General features: G+C 48.2%; 1 protein-coding gene across 4 annotated transcripts in view; it reads right to left on the bottom strand.

Moving 5' to 3' along the window:
- LOC138246356 (transient receptor potential cation channel subfamily M member 4-like) overlaps positions 1-16,092 on the bottom strand; it is a 250,945-nt gene that overhangs the window by 153,430 nt on the left and 81,423 nt on the right. The window lies entirely within an intron of this gene.

Raw genomic sequence — 16,092 nt, 5'->3', positions numbered from 1 at the left:
GGCCTCTGTAGAAAAGTCAATGACTGAAGGCAACCCCTGCTCCCAACCCTACCCCTTGTCCACAGTCTGAGCAAAGTGTTCGGAATATCAGCATCTTGATTTTCCAGGTCACAAGTCCATTGAGCAACTGAGAGAAACAATTATGCAATGACGTGGCATTAACATTAATGTCAGCACACCGAAACCCTTGAATCGAATACACTGGAAGGACATGTGGCTTAATATCAGAGATGCTAAACCTTGGAACAAAGGATTTGAGTCCCAGGGTCAGCTCAAAAAATGAATCTAACATTGTGCATGTATTCTGGTGCTCACGTGAAGTGTTCGGATGCCACTGGGCTACGTTTGCACTATGTTATGTACATTTGTCCAGCACACAACTCACCCGGGAGGGTATTCTGGCACTGAAGCAGGAGCTGTACAGGCTGAGCCAGTAGCGGGGCTAGGTGAAGAGCAAGGACTTTAGTTTCTTGCGTAAGTCAAGAACTGAGAAGGAGGCCCTGATGCGCAGGGGCAGGTAGTTCCAAGCTTTAGGAGTGATGTACGAGAAGGCACGACACTGGATCTGGTTGTGCGTGTGCGTGATATAAAACTGAACCAGCCAAATGGCAAGAGTACAGCAGCACGACAAAAACAAAGTCCCATCATCTTGCTTAGCTTATACCCTAGGAGACTTCACTTTGCTTCCAGCAAACCCACTTTGGTCGCCATCGAAAGCACCTCCTGAAGTAGGACAGTGTTCAAACTGCTCCCCCCCCCATTCACTGTATCATTTATGCACCTCCCATACTGTACACGCGCTTCCATATATTCTGTACTTCTACGTTACTAACTCACCCTGTGCCCTCTATATCTGGGCACTGCTGGCAGCAAAGTGCTTTCCTCTGCCAGTGCAGCAGCGGTATCACCTCTCCGAGCCCTTACCTGCCCTGTCCAGGTCTTGTCTCATTCTCATCACCAACAGTATTCGTCGCCATATGTGCACCAGTCCAGCCCTGATCTCACCCCATCTCGTACCCACTTGTGGATCTGTATCACCAATCTTACCCTTGGACCTTCTATACTTTTGCATCACCTATCTCACCTCCACAGACCCCGTCTCCTTTGTACCCGTGTATCACTGATCTCAAACTACCAGGCCCTTATCATGTATATGTGCATCACTGGCCTTGACCCTTCTGTGCACAGCCCATCTGATCCCCACAGACCCTCACTCGTTCCATACCTGTGCATCACCAATCTCACCTTCAGAGACTCCATCGCTTTTGTACCTGTGCACCACTGATCTAACGCCCCCAAGAACTACTGCACCGGTGCAGGACTGATCTCACCCCAGTGTCCCTCACCACATCAGTGCATGTCAATAGCTGATCTCACCCTCAGCCCTTCTGCTCTATGCATCACTGATCCTACTTCCACAGACCCTCATCCCTTCTATTCCTATGTATCACTGATCTCACTTCCACAGACCCTTATCCCTTACGTACCTGTGCTTTGCAGATCTCACCCTTAGAGACTCTCGCCCTGTCTGTGCATGGGTAACACTAATCTTACCTTCAGCCCTCTGAAACATGTGCATCACTGATCTCCCCCCAATAGAACTTCTGCACCGGTGCAGGTTTGATCTCATTCGAATGTCTCTCACCCCATCAGTGCATGTGAATAGCTGATCTCACCCTCATCCCTTCTATACCTATGCATCACCGATCCCACCTCAACAGACCTTCATCTCTTCTGTACCCATGCATCACTGATTCCACTTTCACACACCCTCATCCCTGATCTACGTGTGCATCACAGATCTCACCCTCAGAGACACTCACTCTGTCTGTGCATGTGTAACACTAATCTTAGCGACAGCCCTCCGAAATCTGTGCATCACTGATCTTACCGCCAGAAATCCTCACACCTTTTGGGTCTGTGCATGACTGATCTCACACCCATAGACACTTGCTTCTTTTTTACCTGGGCATCACTGATGTCACACCCAGAGACCCTCACACCTTTCACTGCCTGTGGATCACTGATCTCACCCCACGGAACCTCACTTCTGTATCTTTGCTTCACTAATATCTTCAAAGACCCTCACCCGTCTATACCTGTGCATCACTGATCTCATCCAGAGACACCCTCGCCCTCCTGTACTTGTGGGTCACTGATCTCGCCCACGAAGACCCTCACTCTTTCTGTGCTTGTGCACTGCTAACCTCATCTTTTGAACCGCTCACCCCTTCTGCACCTGTGCATCAATGAGCTCACTCCAGTATGCCACCACCCTCTCTGTTCCTGCACAATGCCTTCTGACCGCCACAGAAACTCACTCCTTCTGTACCTGTGCGTCACTGATATCACACAAGAGGCCCTCATCGCACCTGTGTGTGTGAATCCCTGATCTCACCCCTGCCCTTCTGTATCTGTACATCGCTGATCTCGCCCTCAGCACCGACGCACCACCGATCTCAACTCCACAGACCCTCATCGCTTTCGTACCTACGCATCCCCAATCTCAGGCACTTGTGCACTAGTGATCTCTGCAGAAGCACTCTCCCTTTCTGTACCTGTGCAACACTGATCTCGCTCCCATAGATCCTCACTCGTCCGGTGCTTGTGAACTACTGATCTCACCTTCAAAAGCACTCACTCCTTCTGTACATCACTGATCTCAATTCCAGAATCCCTCACCTCTTTCGTACCTGTGCAACACTGATCTCGCTCCCATAGATCCTCACTCGTTCTGTGCTTGTCAACTACTGATCTCACCTTCAGAAGCACTCACTCCTTCTGTACATCACTGATCTCACTTCCAGAATCCCTCACCTCTTCGTACCTGTGCAACACTGATAACAACTACAGAGATCGTCACCACTTCTTTACTTGCACAAAACTGATCTCAATCCAATGACTCTCACTCCTTCTGTATATCTACATCAAGGATCTCACTTTAAAGACACTCACCCCTTCTGTATCCGTGTATCCAATACTTATTTTGAGCCAGTGACTGCTGGTCGGGCACTCATTTTAGGGACCGGCACTTATTTTTCCTCATGAGAAAAAAAAGGAGAGGAAACGGGCACACGGGGAGCAAGCGAGCACCTGTAATATAAGGGGCAAAGAGTGTCTGATGGTCGATTAAAGAGGCGGGTTCCGCACTACGCAGTCTTAGTAATTTGGGGTGCCCACATTTGATAGCACCAGCCACTGGCTTCTAAGGAGAGATTTTTTTTTTTTAACAAAAGAAGCACTGCATGCATCATTGATGCCATCCCAGAATCCTTCATCTTTTGTATACCTGTGTGGCGCAGATCTCACCCCAGAAACTCTTGTGCCTTCGGCACTTATACATCACTGATAACACTCCAGAGATTCTCACTTATTCTGCACCTATTGCACACCACTTAAAGACTCTTACCCCTTCTCTACCTGTGCATCACTGATCTCACCCCAGAGACCCTCACCCTTCTGTACCCGTGTATCACTATTTTTGACCCCCATAGCCGGGCAAAAAGGACAAGAGGAATGACAATGGCTTGTCAGCACACCTGGGCAGGCCACAGATCAGACCTCGATAAAGGCCTGTAGAAGCCTATTCTTGCTAAAGAAGCAAATAATGGAAACTTGGGTAGATTTACCCACAATCCGTAGAACCGGAATCAATATTTTAGAATTACTATGAATGTGAAATCTGATCAATTACATCAGGGGAAGGCCTGTTCTGCAATCCTGCTAGACGAAGATCGCCAAGGCCCTCACTTCAGACACCAAAGCACGAGTATGCACATGGACATTTGTATTTAATTTATTTGGGGTTCTGTAAGGCACATATATCTCGGCGTCTGGGCGTTTGGAAAAGGATCATCCTGAAACAGCCACGTTCCAACAAGTTACAGCTGGCTGTGTTGTCCAACATATATCTCAGAGGGCCGTACCGATGCCGGATATTCAGAGTATCAACATCGGGTGCATGTATACCTAATGAATTTAAATAGACCTCTACTGCGTCTACTGTAGTTATTCTGCACGTTAATTCGGCGCTCCTGGGCCTTCGTAAGACAATTCTGCAGGTGCACTCCGAGGGTGCTCGTTTTTCAGGTTACTGGTTATCGTAACACCTGCCAGTAGGCGGCGGTATACTCCACGGTAGCTCTTCTGGTAGACAACGATAGCCAGTGCTTGATGGCGATCAATTTGAGGGGGGCAGTGCAATAAGATTCCTTTAAGGCTTAGCTCGGATGTTGTCCTTGTGGGGTAAATAAAGGTCGCCTTTGGATACTTCTAGTCCTTCCTTCTTATTCAATGGTTTGAGAACCAGGAGCCAACACCGCTTCTCACCAGGAGCCTGTGCAGGGCCTTCTCCACCGACTTTAAGGGTTCACATTTTCCAGTCCTTGTCAACAAGTCTGTAGTAACAGCTGATGTATTTCACACAGAGTGGCAAAGATACCGTACCACAGGACACTGCAGTAATTAAGCTTTGTAAACAATGGGGTTTGGGCAACGGGTCCATTTAAAGGAACAAGGCCATTTGTAAAGCTGGTACACCTCAGAGAACACATGGACACACTTGGGCTTGAGTATTGAGCGACAGTCCAGCACATACCCCTGGCACTGGAAAGCATCGATCTAGGACACTGACTGCAGATTACTGAGGCCCTCTACCACGGAATGGTTTCTTTGTTGTCTGCTCTGTAAGTAGATTTAGGTCTGAAGGGTGGGCTTTCCCCGTGGACGTTTTTCTTGAGGCAGAGGTGATTAGCTAATCATCTGCCCTGAATGAGAACGAGTGATGTGGGTTGCAGGGTAAAAGTTGTACCCACAGTGGTGTTCAATTGTGGGCACAATCCTAACCCATCCAAATGTGGTGTTTCATGGTTAGTCTTTCAGGGCTAGTTTGCAGTGGGCATCCGGATCTCACGCAGTGTCATGAGAGCCAACCCTTAAAGGTCTATTGAACAGCTTAACCCAAGCTGATTTTTAGGGCATCCCAGACCTCAGTATGAGGGACGAGAGGTATGCTTTCCCACTGGCCAGGATCAGTGGTTGCTATAGTTGATGTAATGTGGTGTTTGAAGCAAAACTGTTCTTGTCCGAGAGGATTCTTCCTGACCTAGAGACTGATAGGCTGAGGCCATGAAAATGGCTTCCTCATGTCTTCAAGTACAATAGGTGATGTGCCCTTTACGGTCTGGCTCCTTTTGCTGTATCTCCCATTTTCCCATTTTAATTATCCCCAACACTCCCTATCACAATCTCCGGCCTTCTATCTATTGGTTCTTCAATGCCAGTAGTTCCTCACCTCCAAGGTAGGGAGTGCACTGGTTGTTGTTTTGCAGCAGGTTTTGTGTTTGCAGATGTGTGAACTGTTGACTGTTCTCTGGCATTATGACATGAAAGGTAGTGAATTATTGGGGTTTGATGTGGCATTAATAAACGTCTGCAGGCCAAATACCAAGGCTGCATAGTCCCATATTGACCTCCGACCTCTTCAATCCACTGCCATACTCTCCCTGCCCCTTTTCTCTCTTGTTGATGGTTTGTCCGTCTTTCTCTTTCTCCTTCTTACCTGTGTGTGTGTTTTCGTTCTCTTGCTCTCAGGAAATGTCTGATGCAGTGCTTAATTTGTGCTTATTATTCCCGGTGTTGAGCACCGGCACTTATTTTTGAGGGCAGGCACTTATTCTTCTGCCTCAAGCATTTGCTGCGAGCAAAAGACACATATGGGAAAGACAGAGGAAGAGAAAAACTAAAAAGTGTCACAAAGGTAGACAGCAGAAAGCTGCAACAGTGAGCTGAAGGGGCAGGGAGTGGCTTTAAATGGATTAAAGAGGCCCGAGATGGCTTCAGGATTAAGCTGCCTCAGTATTCTGTGCTCGCACATTTAATTGCAGCAGCCGCGTGTTTAAGAGGAGGGCTTTGGGCACCGGCACGTTTATATTTACAAATGAAGCACTGGTCTGATGAGATAAAATAAGTGCTGGTTCTGGCAACCACCGGCTCAAATTAAGCACTGGCTACTACAAATAGTTTTACTGAACACCTTTCAAAGACAGCAATACGATATCCATGCTAAAACACTCCACTGAGAAGGCAGGGATTAGAGAGATCTATTACCATATCACACTCATTCACTGGCTGTAGAACGATACTAATGCAGTGAAATGTGATCATTGCACTAATCAGCTAGGAACTATCTCGAGAGGAACGGGAGGGGTAGGGAGAGTAACTCCAAGGGCGGGCTTTTCATTGCAGCCAACGAAGGAAGTGTGGGGGGAGACAAGCAAGCTGCTTGATTCTAGTTTAATGTGGGATTCTGTGACTTTAAGCAATAATGGACATCTTTCAAGATGGAGGAAACGCGTACAGTACAAGTGCACTGTGGCCGTGTATCTCTTCATAGGCTTCCTTGGCGCTTAGCTGACGCAGCGGCGCCCTTTCATACCAGCTTTCACCCGGCCTCTTTGTTCATTTAGGCTTCACTCAAACATGTTTAGGAGCTGATTGCAGAGGACGTTCAGCCCTCTGTAGCCAAAGTCTATGCTTATTCTCCGCGCACGAACCCGTCAAAGATCAAGGAGAGAAGGAACGGAAAGGCTAAACTAAATACCAAGCCGGGAAGGCTTTAAACTGGAGACCAACTACAGCGTGCCGAAAGAGACAGCAAGCTTCTTGCAGGTCCCATCTCCCGCCCAGCAAGTCTCTTTTCACTGTCTATTGTTGGAGTATCCCGCCCCGTGGAGCGGAGCTGGAGCCCGAACTCAGAGGCTGGACCTCTCACCTGCCCACCTCCAGCTCATCTCATTTTGTTGTCATCCAAACCAGCACCCTTAAGTCTTGATGATGTAATTTCACCAAATTTGGTTTCAAACAGCCTCCAAGTCACGGTGCGAGGCGAGCTAGCTTAGAGTCTGCCAAGCCTACTCAAGCGAGCCTCGACAGTGGCGGTCCGCACTACCAAACCATTAGCCATATATAGAGCATTCCAAAGTACATTTTTCAGATACGCTGATTAACAGACGCTCGTACATAACCATTCCTGAATGGGAGTTTACAAAATAATCCTCAACATCAAAGCATGGATACTTTCTTCTCAGCTGTAGGAAATGTATATAGATGTCCATCAGCGAGCCCTGCAAGTCGTAAAAACATTGGGGGCACAGCAAACAAGATTAAAAGTGTGTGCCACAGGAAGCATCGTGAGTATCTGATGCCTCTCATCTTGGCTGGCATCCGCAGGAAGGGGTCCTGGCACTGCTACACAGTAATGGCGGACCTTGCCTCCCCGGGCCTAAAGACTCCGGAAGTAACTCCTTTGAAAGCGTTCCCAGGGGCACGTGCACTCGTCGCAGGTATCATAGAGAGCACAGTGGATCCAACTGAGTCTCGTTGTCACAAAAAAATACGTCCCTTTGACCCCTTCTCACCCCAGAAATATTCACTTTTTATATGAATTAATGCTATTTGTATAACGAGGACCTAGTGGCATAGGCACCAGTGTGCTTCCGCAACTAGACTGGCCACACTGCGCTCTAGGACAACCCTTAATCTATGGATAACATTACTCCTACACGTCATAAGGACTGGAAATCACTCAGGAGTTCCAAATCAACCGAGGAGCAAAGACAAAGGCCGAGTTTCTCTTCTGCGTTCGTATATCACCAAGAACCAATTGCAACATTTTTAAATCACTTGATAGAGTGTATTTTATTCCTTATAATAAATGGTCACAGCATCACTCTACCCCATCCAGACTAGTTAGATTGGGATATAAGGAGGAGCACAGACTTTAGTCATGCAACTATGTATGAAGAGGCAAAAGAGAGCCCACACCCCCCCCTTCCTTTTTTCATGCATGTACAATTGCACCGTGGGGAGCGCCACCCACTGGACAAAAAACATTCCAGGGCAATCCTGGACAATGGGACGTCAGCTTCTGTCACCCTTTCAACCTGCGTTTTATATTGAGTCATAATAACCGGTGTGCTCTGCACTTCCTCTTTTATTGATTTTCATGTTTATTGGTGGGGGCTGGCGGGGGTCCTAGAATACACTAGCACAGTGGTTTCCAACCTTTTGACTTCTGTGGACCCCCACTTTATCAGTACTGGAACCCAAGGACCCCACTGAATCATTATTGGAATCCAGGGAACCCCCCCGCCCCCAAATGAGTCATTACCCTAAGATGGGGACCTAATCTGTTAACATTATTATATTTTCCACGCAGTCACGAACCCCCTGAGGAGGCTTTGCGGACCCCCAGGGGTCCCTGGACCACAGGTGGGAACTACTGCACTAGTATCCTGCTGCACAAAGCAACGTTGTTTGTCAAGTAGTCCTATTTCTGTGAGTTTTGTGTATTTTAAGATCAGTGGGGAGTTTCCAGCTCTTGCTTGAGTTTTCAAGCCCGAGCCTAGAGCGGTGTTAAAGTCTGACCTGGACCACATGCACTGAGACCATTGAGGAGGTTTAATTTCTGGGTGGGAAGGGGGTGGGATGCATTAAATGTTCCCAATGAACCAATTATGCCTGTAGCATTTATCACTGGCTTGTCAACATAACCTGCACAGGCCTGCTGAATTCTGCATAGATGTTCCCATAATGCATCCCTCAGGCAAACAGTCAGAAAATTATAACTATGCATAAAGCAACATTCAGCCCCTCCCTCGAGGTTCATTAAGGATTATTAAAGTGCAAATCTATTTGCAGGGTTTGTCAAAGGGAGAAACCAAAAGTTAAAGTAATCTGTAAGAACCCATGTAACGCATAACATGTCTACAGGCAATTTAACAAAGAATAACAACACATCCTTAACCCACCCTCTTTAGAGGTCTATTGGCTGTAACATATGATTTTCACAATCAATAAATCAAGTCTACTGCGTTTTCCAGAAATGTTCAAATGTTCATATTACAAAGATTAGACCTACAGGCTCCAATATACCTTTTCTAATCGCTCGATCTATCTATAATTTAAATTATTTCTCCTCAGGGGGTTATCCGACTAATGCTCAACAAAGTACTAAGTACTCCTCTCCCTGCTGTAGTGCTACTATGTCTCACGGTATGCTGGTATCCTCCACTCTCCTAAGTGGTAACTCCACAGGACCCTACCCATACTCCCTCCTCTCAGTGCGCTGTTTTAATCTCTCCACCACTGTTGCTCACTGTCTGGGGGTTTCTTCCATTGGGGTGTTGCTCTTGTTTTCAGAAAGTTATTTCCTGTCACACTCAGAGGCCAAAGTGAGCGGGCCCCAGGGGGCATGACATGCCCAAACTTTTTAAATTTAACCAAACCAGTTCTTCTAATTCCTGTGAAAGACAACCATCTAGGGACGGTTAATTCGGACAGCCGAGATGCGTCAGCTAAAACGAAAAGGAGGGAGTCCCCACTGCTGTGAAAGCGAGGGAGAGAGACAGATAAACAGTGAACAAGCTTGGTGCCTTTGTGCTTGATAGAAATGTTAAGTATGTAAGTAGGCTCTTGGAAGCCAGCATTGCCTTTAACTGATGGAGCCAATTGAAGCTTGGTAATGACATAGAATTATTCTTTTTGAGAAGTATTCTAAGGGTGGTAACAGCTGAACTGTGGAGTGCGTGTCTTTTTATGATACCTATAAAAATGTTTGCACTATGTACAGTGTGATTGCAAATCAGGTTTCATAATGTAAAAGTGCAATTCCCACTGATGTGTTTGACTTACATTTATTTTTCATTTACTGTGTGGGTTATTTCATATGCAGCTAGCTGCATGTGACCAGTCAACAATATAGTTTAAGCTTATTTGGGTTTTTTTTAGCCACATTTTTGGTTTGGCCCACCCCCACACTCACTGTCCCTGCCCTCATACTCACTGACCATACCCTCACTGCCTGCAGGATCCCCATTCCCATACTTTTTGTAACGCACTTCAGCTGCTGGTGACACTCATGGTGCAGCTCTCTCTTAAGGGGTTGCCCCCTATGAAGGGCTATTGCCAACTCTCTGGCTGCAACATCCTCCTCCTTATTACGGTGGCATTCTTGCCCTTCTAGGTGCTGCACAGTCATTCTGAGCGTGCTGCTACCTCTCTGGGCAATATACTGTTGTGTCTTTCTTCTCAGTGTGCTTCTTCCCTCTTGGGATACAGTCCAGTTCCTGGAAATCCCATCGCTAGGTGCAGCTTTCTGGGAGTGTGGAGCTCCACAACACTGATAGCCCCCTCAATGTAATACTGTCCCTTGAAATGTTGATGCAGACTTCCTGCAAGGCCTTTTTCAGGGTATTGCTCAGGCTTCCCGCTTAGGGTACCGCTCTCTGTGTGCCAATGCGCTATACTCTCTCTGAAACCCCTCAGGGTACTGTTCTGACTTCTTTTTTGTGCTGCCGTCCGTCAGGGTATTGCCACCTTCCTGAGAAACACCTCCTCAGAAGCAAATCTCTCGGTGCTCCTCCATCCTAGGGACAGCCCTCATGCACGGTTATTCGAGGTGCAGCTCTCTTAGGGTGCTCTCTCTCTTGTGCTATTTGTCAGAGCGCTTCACCTCCCTCTGTCTTCTCTTCTTCTCCCTACACCCCCTCCTGCCTTGCAGATTGCTGTCCTTTCCATCTGCAACCCTTATACTTCTGTTGCACTCACAACAGTCCTGATCTATCAAATGCACCCAGCTGGCTGTCCCACCCACTCAGCTTGCTCTGTGTTTCTACTAACATCCGCACTTCTCCCACTCCAGAATTATTGCATTTGTAAACAATATTTACCCATTGTGGAGTACTGTCAAAACTAAGCAACGTGCACCGTTTTAACAGTGGATATAACATGGCCGCTTTTTTTTATATTAACAAATGTGTAACCACCTGTGAAGTATTACATTTCTTTGATTCGGCGACCATTAAATTTACTGCAATTTAATTCACACTTGAGACAATGCAATCATCGCACTTAGTCATATATCGAAATCAATACATCTAAAATGAATTCAATAATCAATCATAGTTGCACAATTCGCATTGACGGATCGGCCTTCGAGTCCTGGCCTCCGTTTGTCATGTCTCTTCTCGCCCTTAGGTTTGTAGGCAGTCCCACATTTTGTTTTTTTGAGGGGGCTCAGTCCATAGTGTTCATTTTACAACGTTTCTCGAAGGGGGTAGCTTCAAGTTCTTTGGATTAGGCCCAACTCGCTACCTATCGTGTACCTGTGCCCTGCCATCCGACCTGGCGGGTCTGGGCTGCGAGTGCCGTGTTCCGCATACTCCCCTTAGTTGGGCTCCCTTCACCCTGCCATAAGGCATCCCCAGGTGAGTGGCCTTTATTTGCACACCGGCTTACTAGGTGTGCTTACGATCCATTTTGGTAAAACTTTCCTTAATTACCGCTTGCCCCTTCAATTTGTCTGGCATTGCGACTGGATGCTCTATTGTTGGGGTGGGAGGGTGTGTAGGAGGCTGGTCTGGCTTTGGTGGATCCCAGAGGTACTTACACCTTGTGCCAGGGCCAGTTATCCCTTATTAGTGTAGAAGAGGTGTTTGTAGCATCTTAGGCTGACAGAAGGTAGCTATGGCAAAGCAGCTTAGGCTGAACTAGGAGACATGTAAAGCTCCTACTATACCACTTATATCATATGCAAAATATCATAAGAAAACACAATACACAGAGTTACTAAAAATAAAGGTACTTTATTTTTATGACAATATGCCAAAAGTATCTCAGTGAGTCCCCTCAGTAAGAAGGTAATATATATACACAAGATATATGTACACAAACCAAAGTTAGGTAAGTAATAGCAAGAAAAGTAATGCAAACAGTGTAGAATCACAATAGATTGCAATAGGAGCACATAGGTATAGGGGCAACACAAACCATATACTCCAAAAGTGGAATGCGAACCACGAATGGACCCCGGACCTATGTGAGCTTGTAGAGGGTCGCTGGGACTGTAAGAAAACAGTGAGGGTTAGAAAAATACCCCACCCCAAGACCCTGAAAAGTAGGAGTAAAGTGCACCTACTACCCCCAGAGAGCACAGAAGTCTTGATAGGGGGATTCTGCAGGAAGAACACACACCAGCAGTGCACTGACAACAGATTTCTGGACCTGAGTACCTGTAGGACAAGGGGACCAAGTCCAATGGTCGCGACAGTGTCAAGGGGGGGCAGGAGCCCAGGAAACCCCAGCTGAAGGTGCAAGGAAGCTGCCACTGGTTGGAAGAAGCTTGGAGTTCTGCAAGAAAGAAGAGGACTGGGAACTTCTCCTTTGGAAGATGGATGTCCCACGTTGCGATGAAGCTTGCAGAGGTATTCCCATGCAGAAAGACCGCAAACAAACCTTGCTAGCTGCAAGGGTCGCGGTAGAGGTTTTTGAGTGCTGCAGGGCCCCAGGAGGGACCAGGATGTCGCCACTTGGAGGAGGAGACAGAGGGGGCGCTCAGCAAATCAGAGAGCCCTCACAGAAGCAGGCAGCACCCGCAGAAGTACACCAACAGGCACTTGGAAGTAAAGTGAACCGGAGTCCATGCGAAGTCACAAAAGAGAGTCCCACGACGCGGGAGGACAACTCAGAAGGTTGTGCACTGCAGGACGGAGTGTCGGGGACCCAGGCTTGGCTGTGCTTGAAGGAAATCCTGGAAGAGTGCACAGGAGCCGGAGCAGCTGCAAATCACCAGGTACACAGCTTTGTAGTCTAGCGTGGGGAGGCAAGGACTTACCTCCACCAAACTTGGACTGAAGAGTCACTGGACTGTGGGAGTCACTTGGACAGAGTTGCTGTGTTCCAGGGACCACACTCGTCAGGATGAGAGGAGACCCAGATGACCAGTGTTGCAGTCTTTTGGTGCCTGCGTTAGCAGGGGGAAGATTCCGTCGACCCACGGGAGATTTCTCCGGAGCTTCTGGTGCAGGGTGAAGGCAGGCTACCCCCAGAGCATGCACCACCTGGAAACAGTTGAGAAAGCCGGCAGGATTAGGCGCTACAATGTTGCTGGTAGTCGTCTTGCTACTTTGTTGCGGTTTTGCAGGCGTCCTGGAGCAGTCAGCGGTCGAACCTTTGGTAGAAGGTGAAGACGGAGATGCAGAGGAACTCTGGTGAGCTCTTGCGTTCGTTATCTGAAGAATTCCCCAAAGCAGAGACCCTAAATAGCCAGAAAAGGAGGATTGGCTACTAAGGAAGGAGGATTGGCTACCAAGAGAGGCAAGAGCCTATCAGAAGGAGCCACTGACGTCACCTGCTGGCACTGGCCACTCAGAGCAGTCCAGTGTGCCCCCAACACCTCTGTTTCCAAGATGGCAGAGGTCTGGGACACACTGGAGGAGCTCTGGGCACCTCCCCTGGGAGGTACTGGTCAGGGGAGTGGTCACTCCCCTTTCCTTTGTCCAGTTTCGCGCCAGAGCAGGGCTGGGTGATCCCTGAACCAGTGTAAACTGGCTTACGCAGAGATGGGCACCATCTGTGCCCATCAACGCATTTCCAGATGCTGGGGGAGGCTACTCCTCCCCAGCCCTTCACACCTATTTCCAAAGGGAGAGGGTGTAACACCCGCTCTCAGGGGAAATCCTTTGTTCTGCCTTCCTGGGCCAGGGCTGCCTGGACCCCAGGAGGGCAGAAACCTGTCTGAGGGGTTGGCAGCAGCAGCAGCTGCAGTGGAGACCCCAGAAAGGCAGTTTGGCAGTACCCGGGTTCTGTGCTAGAGACCCAGGGGATCATGGAATTGTCCCATCCATGTTCGGAGTTACCATTGTGACGCTATACATAGGTAGTGACCTATGTATAGTGCACGCGTGTAATGGTGTCCCCGCACTCACAAAGTCCGGGGAATTTGCCCTGAACAATGTGGGGGCACCTTGGCTAGTGCAAGGGTGCCCACACACTAAGTAACTTTGCACCCAACCTTCACCAGGTGAAGGTTAGACATATAGGAGACTTATAAGTTACTTATGTGCAGTGGTAAATGGCTGTGAAATAACGTGGACGTTATTTCACGCAGGCTGCAGTGGCAGGTCTGTGTAAGAATTGTTAGAGCTCCCTATGGGTGGCAAAAGAAATGCTGCAGCCCATAGGGATCTCCTGGAACCCCAATACCCTGGATACCTCAGTACCATATACAAGGGAATTATATGGGTGTACCAGTATGCCAATGTGAATTGGTAAATTTAGTCACTAGTCTGTTAGTGACAAATTTGGAAAGCAGAGAGAGCATAACCACTGAGGTTCTGGTTAGCAGAGCCTCAGTGAGACAGTTAGGCACCACACAGGGAACACATATAGGCCACAAACTTATGAGCACTGGGGTCCTGGCTAGCAGGATCCCAGTGACACATAAACATACTTACAACATAGGGTTTTCACTATGAGCACTGGGCAGTGGCCAGCAGGATTCCAATGAGACAGTGAAAACATCCTGACATATACTCACAAACAGGCCAAAAGTGGGGGTAACAAGGCTAGAAAGAGGCTACTTTCCTACAGGGTGGTGTTCCTTCTGGTAGTGCTAGCACGCCGTCCTGGGTCATCTACCTGTCCACCCGGAGGACCTTGCGCTCCTTAAATGTCTCACTCCTTCCCTCCTTACGGGACTCTTCTTGACAAGCCATTGGGGGGTTTGAATAATTTCAAATTCCCCTCATTGGCCCACCTTATTTTGCTCCTTCACCCCGACCTGCAGATCCTGGGGCTGGGAGGGGGGCCTCAAAACCGGCTTAATCGGTCCTTACGGGTCCAAGGCGGCAGTTACGGTGCCGGCCTTTTGAACCCCCTACGGGGGCGGCCTTTGCTCTTGTTTGTCCAACACTCACACCCTTTCAGCAGTTTCATGCAGTGGGCTTTGCGTCACAAAAATGTCACTGTTCTACCCTTGCGTCTTATCCGGAGGACTTATTTGTTGTTACTCTGAGCAACTCCTAATTGCAATCAGCCTTTTATAAATGTGATTTACAAAAATCTAGCTGGTTCTTTTCACATTCTATGTATGATTCTGTTTATTTGTGTGTTGTTTTCAGCCATGTAATTTCCCACCCCTTATGTCTGTCCACCCATCTCTGGCCTTAAAATGGCCGGCAACACATGTTTCTTTTTTTTTTTTTTTGTAACGTTTAGACATTTTGAGCTAGAAAAGTTTTTTTTGTTAAAATCTGCAGATTATGCGGCAGATTGCAGATTATGAGGCAAATGCGGCAAATCTATCATTATGCAAAAATCACCACTCAATCGCATAACTCCATTGGCCTTTTTTCACAGCTGTATTGCATAACGCAAATCTCTCTGGTGATGGAATACTATAAGCAACCAGCACTCAAGTGTGGAGAATTCTGGAGCTCCTGACAGCAGTGGTGTAACAAAGGCCATCACAGCCCCAATTGATGAGGGGCCCCCGAGCTCCAGGTGGCCCCCTTTAGCACAGTACCCTGGCCTGAGAGCTCATGAGTGAGACGGGGTGGGTGCTCCATGTACTTTGCAAGGGAAGGGATCAAGTTTTGTTATGCCACTGCCTGTCAGTTTATGACAGCTACAGAAATGTGCATTTCCTGCAGTAGCCTTTGGGCCTAGGCGCACCTGCGCGATGTGCTCCTTCTCCCATGATTGGATATGTGGGCGCATTGACTGTACCCAGCCCCGACCTGTAGAGAAGGCTACAGCAGTCCTTGTGACGGCGGTCACGTGAGGGGTTGTCGCTTGCACCTCACAATGAACGCCAGCAGAGGCGAAGTCTGTCACAGATATGAAGTGATCGTTTAGCAGGGGTGGCTCCTCCATTTGGGCGGAGGAGCGTTGACCCCCGCCAGCAGCAGCAGTTGCAAACCTTTACAAGGAAAAAATAATAAACAATGTTTATTATCGTCTCCTTATGAAGGGGCGGGCCACGGGGTAACGAGGTGTCAGGGCCTCAGAGCGCATGTGTGTTTGGCCGGCCAGGTCAGGCCGGCCAAACACCCATGTGCACAAGGCTCTGGAGAGAGCCTGCACAGGCTTCCAGTCTGCCTGGGAGAGCCCTGACCGGGCGCTCCCAGCTAATCCTGATGCTCCTCTAAGTAGCTTCAGGAGTGGCCACAGGGCAGGCTGGGAGCCTGTGCCTGCCTGCAGCAGCGGAGGAGAGGAATGGCGCAGAGCGAGGTAAGTGTTTTTTTATTATTA

This window comes from Pleurodeles waltl, chromosome 7 (genome assembly GCF_031143425.1).
Source record: "Pleurodeles waltl isolate 20211129_DDA chromosome 7, aPleWal1.hap1.20221129, whole genome shotgun sequence".
NCBI lineage: Eukaryota > Metazoa > Chordata > Amphibia > Caudata > Salamandridae > Pleurodeles > Pleurodeles waltl.
This window is presented reverse-complemented; position numbering and strand designations above follow the sequence as displayed.